Consider the following 9,782-nt stretch of genomic DNA (forward strand, 5'->3'; position numbering starts at 1 on the left):
ACTAACTGGCTGAATAAGTTGACGACGGACTCGCTCAAGCTGTCGGGACTAACCCACAACATTAGACACGGACACGAACGATCTGCTTGCGTGTTGATACACTGGTGGTTTGTTGTGGCCGAGTATTGGCGCTAAACCGGGTTGTTGGAGTCCGGCATGCTAGCTGGCTGTGGCGTCTTATGACGAGGTGCCCGGACGATTTTCACGGAATAATACTGCACCTAGTTAGCTAGCTGAATAAACTAAGTTAGTCTATTCCTAGAAAACATTGAACCGCTGTAGTTTACAACAATTATAGTTTCTGAGGTGGAAGTTGGGAGAGTTATATTTGGGAGTTGTGGTGAGGGAGGCCCCGCTCTCTCCTTTCCCAGATGTTTAGTTCATTTCATTCCGATCTCCTGTGCATTATTGTAGCCATCTGCTGCAGCCTGTCAACTATGCCTCTGCCTATCCCTGTTCTCTCCTCTCCGCACAGGCTACACAAACGCCTCACACCGCGTGGCTGCTGCCTCTCTAACCTGGTGGTCCCTGCACGCACCTCCCACGTGGAGTTCCAGGTCTCAGGCAGCCTCTGGAACTGCCGTTCTGCTGCCAACAAGGCAGAGTTCATCTCAGCCTATGCTACCCTCCAGTCCCTCGACTTCTTGGCGCTGACGGAAACATGGATTACCACTGAAAACACTGCTACTCCTGCTGCTCTCTCCTCGTCTGACCATGTGTTCTCGCATACCCCGAGAGCATCTGGTCAGCGGGGTGGTGGCACAGGAATCCTCATCTATCCCAAGTGGACATTCTCAATTTTTCCCCTGACCCATCTGTCTATCTCCTCATTTGAATTCCATGCTGTCACAGTCACTAGACCATTTAAGCTTAATATCCTTGTCATCTATCGCCCTCCAGGTTCCCTTAGAGAGTTCATCAATGAGCTTGACGCCTTGATAAGTTCCTTTCCTGAGGATGGCTCACCCCTCACAGTTCTGGGGGATTTCAACCTCCCTACGTCTACATTTGACTCATTTCTCTCTGCCTCCTTCTTTCCACTCCTCTCCTCTTTTGACCTCACCCTCTCACCGTCCCCCCCTACTCACAAGGCAGGCAATACGCTTGACCTCATCTTTACTAGATGCTGTTGTTCTACTAATCTCACTGCAACTCCCCTCCAAGCCTCCGACCACTACTTTGTATCCTTTTCTCTCTCCCTCTCCTCCAACACTACTCACTCTGCCCCTAAACAGATGGTAATGCACCGTCGCAACCTTCGCTCTCTCTCTCCCGCTACTCTCTCCTCTTCCATCCTATCATCTCTTCCCTCTGCTCAATCCTTCTCCCTCCAATCTCCTGATTCTGCCTCCTCAACCCTCCTCTCCTCCCTTTCTGCATCCTTTGACTCTCTATGTCCCCTATCCTCCCGGCCGGCTCGGTCCTCCCCTCCAGCTCCGTGGCTTGATGACTCATTGCGAGCTCACAGAACAGAGCTCCGGGCAGCTGAGCGGAAATGGAAGAAAACTAGACTCCCTGCGGACCTGGCATCTTTTCACTCCCTCCTCTCCACATTTTCTTCATCTGTTTCTGCTGCTAAGGCCACTTTCTACCACTCTAAATTCCAAGCATCTGCCTCTAACCCTAGGAAGCTCTTTGCCACATTCTCCTCCCTGCTGAACCCCCCCCCCTCAGGTTTCAAGACTGGTCATTCAACTGAGACTGCTCTTCTCTGTGTCACGGAGGCTCTCCGCACTGCTAAAGCTAACTCTCTCTCCTCTGCTCTTGTCCTTCTAGACCTGTCTGCTGCATTTGATACTGTGAACCATCAGATCCTCCTCTCCACCCTCTCCGAGCTGGGCATCTCCGGCGCGGCTCACTCTTGGATTGCGTCGTACCTGACCGGTCGCTCCTACCAAGTGGCGTGGCGAGAATCTGTCTCCGCACCACGTGCTCTCACCACTGGTGTCCCCCAGGGCTCAGTTCTAGGCCCTCTCCTATTCTCGCTATACACCAAGTCACTTGGCTCTGTCATATCCTCACATGGCCTCTCCTATCATTGCTAAGCTGACGACACACAACTAATCTTCTCCTTTCCCCCTTCTGATAACCAGGTGGCGAATCGCATCTCTGCATGTCTGGCAGACATATCAGTATGGATGACGGATCACCACCTCAAGCTGAACCTTGGCAAGACGGAGCTGCTCTTCCTCCCGGGAAGGACTGCCTGTTCCATGATCTCGCCATCACGGTTGACAACTCCATTGTGTCCTCCTCCCAGAGTGCGAAGAGCCTTGGCGTGACCCTGGACAACACCCTGTCGTTCTCCGCTAACATCAAGGCGGTGACCCGATCCTGTAGGTTCATGCTCTACAACATTCGGAGAGTACGACCCTGCCTTACACAGGAAGCGGCACAGGTCCTAATCCAGGCACTGGTCATCTCCCGTCTGGATTACTGCAACTCGCTGTTGGCTGGGCTCCCTGCCTGTGCCATTAAACCCCTACAACTCATCCAGAATGCCGCAGCCCGTCTGGTGTTCAACCTTCCCAAGTTCTCTCACGTCACCCCGCTCCTCCGCACACTCCACTGGCTTCAAGTTGAAGCTCGCATCGGCTACAAGACCATGGTGCTTGCCTACGGAGCTGTGAGGGGAACGGCACCTCCGTACCTTCAGGCTCTGATCAGTCCCTACACCCAAACGAGGGCATTGCGTTCATCCACCTCTGGCCTGCTGGCTCCCCTACCTCTGCGGAAGCATAGTTCCCGCTCAGCCCAGTCAAAACTGTTCGCTGCTCTGGCACCCCAATGGTGGAACAAGCTCCCTCACGACGCCAGGACAGCGGAGTCACTCACCACCTTCCGGAGACATTTGAAACCCCACCTCTTTAAGGAATACCTGGGATAGGATAAAGTAATCCTTCTACCCCCCCCTTACCCCAACCCGCCCCCAAAAAAAATTTAAAAAAAAGAAAGAAAGAAAATAAAATAACATTGTAAAGTGGTTATCCCACTGGCTATAAGGTGAATGCACCTATTTGTAAGTCGCTCTGGTTAAGAGCGTCTGCTAAATGAGGTAAATGTAAATGTAAATGTAAATGTATGCCATTAGCATCAGAGGGCAGGCCTCCCCTAAAGGTCACGACCTCTCTGTCCTGGGCAGCGACAGCCGGAGGGCTTACGTCACCATGGTGATAAGGCCTGTAGAATGGGCTGGCGCTACACAGACACATGATGTCAGGATAATCCCTGTTCTTACCCCATAGCCTGGGTTACGTTACTTACCTCAATCAGCAAGTCAGCACATTTCACCTGCAGGGAGAAGGAGAAAACCCCAGGACAGGACACACTGTTGGTTTTTGTGTTGTGTGTGTGTGTGTGTGTGTGTGTGTGTGTGTGTGTGTGTGTGTGTGTGTGTAACCTTGTCCCCTGGCTAAATGCTACCATATATAGAGAGACATCTGGCTGGTGAAGGAGACTAGTGTGTGTATAATAGCTTGTGAAAATGAATGATGAAGAGGAACTTGGAGGACAATACAATTATTTTATATTCTAGAACATAGAATGAGAGCTGTACTGTATATGTGTGTGTGTGTGTGCATGCATTTTTGTGTTTATGTGCTCATGCGAGTAACTGACCTTTCTTTCTTGCCAAAAATGCCTTAACAGCCCCTCTTCCATGTCCTTCCACTGTGTTTAGGAGGAGTGAGGATGTCATATCCTTCCACTGTGTTAAGGAGGAGTGGGGATGTCATGTCCTTCCACTGTGTTAAGGAGGAGTGGGGATGTCATGTCCTTCCACTGCATTAAGGAGGAGAGGGGATGTCATGTCCTTCCACTGTGTTAAGGAGGAGTGGGGATGTCATGTACTTCCACTGTGTTTAGGAGGAGTAAGGATGTCATGTCCTTCCACTGTGTTTAGGAGGAGTAAGGATGTCGTGTCCTTCCACTGTGTTAAGGAGGAGTGAGGATGTCATGTCCTTCCACTGTGTTTAGGAGGAGTGGGGATGTCTTGTCCTTCCACTGTGTTTAGGAGGAGTGGGGATGTCATGTCCTTCCACTGTGTTTAGGAGGAGTGTGGATGTCATGTCCTTCCACTGTGTTTAGGAGGAGTAAGGATGTCGTGTCCTTCCACTGTGTTTAGGAGGAGTAAGGATGTCGTGTCCTTCCACTGTGTTTAGGAGGAGTGTGGATGTCATGTCCTTCCACTGTGTTTAGGAGGAGTAAGGATGTCGTGTCCTTCCACTGTGTTTAGGAGTGTGGATGTCATGTCCTTCCACTCACCATTCAGCCTTAAAATTAGCTATCTTCCTGTCCTGCTAGCCTTACACGCCTGCATCCTGTCATAGTGATTACTTCCTGTGTGAGGTCATGGACTCACATCCTGACATTTGTAATAAGGACAGCTCAAGCGTGCGACCGGTGTGTTCGTCTGTCCTCACCAGATCAGATCCCTCCCTGTTTCAGCCTGTTTCCTTACGTTTGTTACCTAACGAATACAACCCAGGATTGGCTATTGTCCAATGGATATAACCCTTCCACTGTGCGCCTCTGACTCTCTGAACATGTGTCATGGGTAGCCCTTAATTAGGCTAATGTCTCATCGAGCAGTGCACCGTTCAATAGTTCAATTCAATAAACTATATTGCTGGACTGACAGTGGATAGTAACCACACAGACAACATTCTGTATAAATCAAATCAAATCCAATTTTATTTGTCACATACACGTGTTTAGCAGATGTTATAGCGGGTGTAGCGAAATGCTTGTGGTGTAGCGAAATGCTTGTATAGCAACAGCAATAAGGACTAGTGAACCTTCTCAGTGTATCACAGGACTGGGAGAACCGTCTCAGTGTAACACAGGACTGGGAGAACCGTCTCAGTGTATCACTGGGACGGAGCCAGCATCCTGGGGAGAGGAAGCCCGGCCATGCCCTGGAGAGGTGAGGAGTCCTCCAGGGGGAGGGGGTGGAGGGTGGCATGGGAATGGATTGCAGTGCCAGCCTGGGGCACTGCCAGGTGGAGGTGTCAGAGGAAATGAGCTTAGAGGCTGAATGGAGAGACAGAGACTGCAGCCAGAGTTCTCACAGGAGAAAAAGAGAGAGCGAGAGAGAGAGAGAGAGAGAGAGAGAGAGAGAGAGAGAGAGAGAGAGAGAGAGAGAGAGAGAGAGAGAGAGAGAGAGAGAGAGAGAGAGAGAGAGAGAGAGAGAGAGAGAGAGAGAGAGAGAGAGAGAGAGAGAGAGAGAGACACACATATTAAAATGAGAGCTACCAAAGTGTCTTTGAGAGGACTATGTATAAAATATATTATGAATAAAGAAAGAACGCCTGCACAAGGTGTGGTCCTGTATGGCTCAGTTAGTAGAGCATGGTGCTTGCAATGCCAGGATTGTGGGTTCAATTCCCTGGGCCACCCAAACCGAAAATGTATGCACGCATGACTGTATGTAGCTTTGGATAAAAGCGTCTGCTAAATGTCTTATACAAGGCATATGCTGCTCTCAAGTGCTTATATTTAAATTGCAATACAGTCTGTGTTGTGTTAGGAAAGAATAATCAGCTTTAAGACATATATGTACAGTATACACAATTTACTGGTGTCTTCCTTTAGTAAAGGGACTGTCATGTTATTTCAGTGTGTGACTGATATACTGGTGTCTTCCTTTAGTAAAGGGACTGTCATGTTATGATCACAGGCATCACAGACTCACCTTTATCTATAATTACAAACAGGGTGGTTCAAGCCCTGAATGCTGATTGGCAGAAGGCCGTGGTGTATCAGACCAAATCCACCTCATTTTCCAATGCTTTTACAACATGGAAGCCAAACACGGAAACTATTGATACAACCTACAGCATAGAAAATGCATTTTGGGGAAAGTTGAGGAGAGAAAGTGCATTGGTGTGATCCCTTTTGGCCAGTTATGATAACATTGTTGCACAGGATAGACAGAGGGATGAGTACAGTGAAAAAGACCCAAAGGATTTGACAGTCATTCGAAAAATGGAAATCACTTGCAAACGACTTGAACAACGAGGCAATCACATGCTGTAAAAAGTTGTGCAGGCTAAACTGGGTTGTTAAATTGCCACATTTAAATACAAGTTACTATGTTATTTTTTATTAGACCTACATGTACATTGAAGTATTATTTGCAGTTGTCACTATGACAATGAACACACACTGAAAACACTGAATGGTCTGAACCAGTATCTGTGCGTGACCTACCACCTTATTAATAGGCAGCATGCAGTAGGATGCGTTGATCAGTTGATTGACAGGTGCAGGACTGTAGAACGATAAACTATCCTCTAGCGTGGATGCTCACCAACGTTTTATAGTTATGTAGCCTATAATTAATAATTATAGTTATCATTATAGTTCTTGGTTTGGTGGATGGCCCTTAACTCCTACACAACACAAATAACGTTCTTATCTTTTTTTGACTTTTATACTCTATAAATTGACTCCTTCAAATAATTTACTCTAGCAAGTTTGCCACCGGCACGCTGCAGTATGTAAGTATAGCGGAAGTCGAATCCATCACTTCTGTTGTTTGGCTGTGCCCATAGCGACGTTAGAAAATTAGGAGGTATCAATAGGTATGACAAAACATTACTTTTTACTGGTCTAATTATGTTGGTAACTAGTTTATAATAGCAATAAGGCACCTCAGGGGTTTGTGGTATATGGCCAATGTACCACGGCTAAGGGCTGTATCCAGGCACTCCGCAACTAACTGGACAGTTGGAAAAGATATCGGAAAACATACAATCATGACTCAATATGCGCCTACACATGCAGACCATATTTGCTACAAAGTTACAGAAAGCAAAACCAACAACCACACAAACCGAAATCAGATACATTGTAAATGCAGGTTCAACGAGGAAAAACGTAGCTAGCATTGATTTGTTTTTGCAGAGACATATTATTTTGGAGCATCTGAAGACCTAACATGGTGAGAGTGATGAACAAGAATTTCTTCGGTCCCTGTGTAATACTATTTATGACGTAAGTGGCGCTATGCTGTCAAATCCTTCCAAATGTTTCTGGTTTGACCAGCTGTTTTCAGCAACAGGTATTTTTTTAACTCTGCTGTCATATTGGCAAGTTTGCTAGCAACAAACTATTTAGCTAGCTTCTAGCCTAGTGTTTGATATGCAAAGCGATCTCCATCTAATAAACAGTGTAGTGTCCAAACGAGAAGGCAACATTTTCTAGCTATGCCAGGTAAAATCGGGCATCATCAGCTCATTGTTATGGATGTATCCAAATGAATGTCAATAGAAAACAGCTTAAACAAACGCAAATGCAGCTACTTTGCTGTTATTATGGCTGAGGTCGTGACTGTGTTAGCCGTAGCTAGTTGGCTAGCTAGCAAGTAAGGGACAAGAACGTTGCCAGTGAGAATGGCAACGGAACATATAGAACGAACAACTGGGACACGTCCATAAATATCGAACTAATCGAACGAACGACTGGGTCGCGTCTCTAGGAACCAAAAGATGAGAAAGTATGAATTCTCATATAAAAATGAAAATATCAACTAACGTATTTTTTTTTTTCTGCAGGTAAATGTGTGTTTAAGTACTGTTTTATTTGGCAACTTTGGGATAAACGCCTCCGTTCTGTACATTACCTTCAAACAATTAACTCCACTCTGGGACTCGGCGCATCAGCCATTATTTCCAAGTTATACAAAGGATGGGTCTGATCCTGGACGCTGATTGGTTAAAACCGCATTCCAGCCAGTGTCTCTTTAAGCGATAATGCCAGTTTAGAGGATATATTGGCATGGGTGTTGTTAGGCCCAAGACAAAGTCATCCTTCCACAAGATATAGTCCCGAAACAAATCTAGGGTTGCTACCCAAGCTGGCTGATTGTTAGTTATATCGGTTTGGTTCCCTGAGACTCGACCCAGTCGTTAAGTCTTTTTGTTCTGTATCTATGGACGTGACCGAGTCATTTGTTCTAAATGTTCTATTGCCATACTGGCTGGCAACATTCTTATCCCTTGCTTGCTAGCTAGCCAACTATGGCTAACTTACAGTCACGTCAAACAGTGCAGCCAGAATAACAGGCAATTTATAAATTGTCTGGCTGGGCTGATGAGACAATGGATTGTGCAGTCAGATGGAACAGAGGAAATAGGCATTTTAACATCATAGATTTAGCCGGTGGTAACTTGTGGAATAGACACCGGCTGGAATGCAGTTTTAACCAATCAGCATTCAGAATTAGACCCAGCCGTTGTATAATCCACAAGTTACCACCGGCTAAAGCTATGACGTTGAAATGCCTATTTACTCTGTTCCATCTCACTGCGCAATCCACTGTCTCATCAGCCCAGCCAGACAATTTATAAATTGCCTGCGTCCAATCTAATTAGTCAGGCAATGTCCACATTATTCTCACATATTTTAGAATGTAATAATAATTTGAATATCAATGCATTGGCAAAACCCAAAAAAAGAATGATTCTTAAAGTGGTAAAGCTCTTATTTTTTTTACACTTTTTGCATGCTTTTTGGGGGGAGGGGGGGGTCGGGGTTCTATAATGTTGTTGTATAGGTGGAGTTATGGGGCAATTTGCATATATTCACTTGTGGAACTGAATGAAAATCATTTTGATTTATTTTTCAATCCATTTTGAAATGTTGATCCTAATGCCACACATTATTTATAGAAAGACCCATGTACACAATGTTGCCATTTATCCCTTACAGTCTGTCTATCTGAGCTAGGAATCTCCTCTCCTCTGCTCTGATCTGACCCCAGACACCCTCTGTTCTGTTTGTGGTAATGTACAATAACACACTGTTGAGGAGCAGGGGGTTGTATAAGAAGTCCCATACTTGGGGGTGTAGTCTGGCATTATGTTTGTACTTTCACACACATTGTTTGGCCTTATTTTGACGCGTGTGCACATGCGTGCGTGTGTGTCTGTGTGTGTTTCTATGTGTGTGGATGTGTGTTAGTCTGTTAGTAAGGTGTGAAACTGAACAGCACTCTAACCAAGCAGGTTACCTGTGATACAAGTATGTTCGAGAGATGACATGAAAACCAGCCACTAGGGGCAACAGTGAGAGCTGTTACCTTCAAGTAGGTTTTGGTTTTGCTTGCTGTTGCGGATGGGCGTAAGCATCAGGCTCTAAAGGTTGTTTGTTCAAATCCAGCGATAGAAAGTCATTTTTGATATTTTTGTTTTAAGCCTATCTCAAACCTTAACCATTTGGAGTTAATGCCTAACCTCCAGAATTCATAGTGATTGCCTAAACTTAACCTCAAACACTTCGAAATTTGACGTTTGGAACAACTTTCGAAATGTCACGTTTGACAAACATGGATGAACGTCTAATTCTGATGTGAGACTGCGGGAGCTTGTTGACTCTAACACCTTTAATCACCTAATGCAGGGCGCCATATGGACACCTAACCTGCGGGACACTGCATGCACCATGCACTTCCTAGAACCACACAGCATTTTACAGTATTACACAACCTCTTCTTACACTGAGCAATATCTGTATCTGTATCTGTATGACTTATAGACGTACTAATTTGCAATGTTGAGATGATGATATAATACAGTGAGTGTACAAAACATTAGGAACACCTTCCTAATATTGAGTTGCACCCTCTTTTGCCCTCAGAACAGCCTCAATTCGTCGAGGCATGGACTCTAAAAGGTGTCGAAATCATTCCACAGGGATGCTGGCCCGTATTGACTCCAATGCTTCCCACAGTTGTGTCAAGTTGGCTGGATATCCTTTGGGTGGTGGACCATTCTTGATAC

Source organism: Coregonus clupeaformis, chromosome 7 (genome assembly GCF_020615455.1).
Source record: "Coregonus clupeaformis isolate EN_2021a chromosome 7, ASM2061545v1, whole genome shotgun sequence".
Classification (NCBI taxonomy): Eukaryota; Metazoa; Chordata; class Actinopteri; order Salmoniformes; family Salmonidae; genus Coregonus; species Coregonus clupeaformis.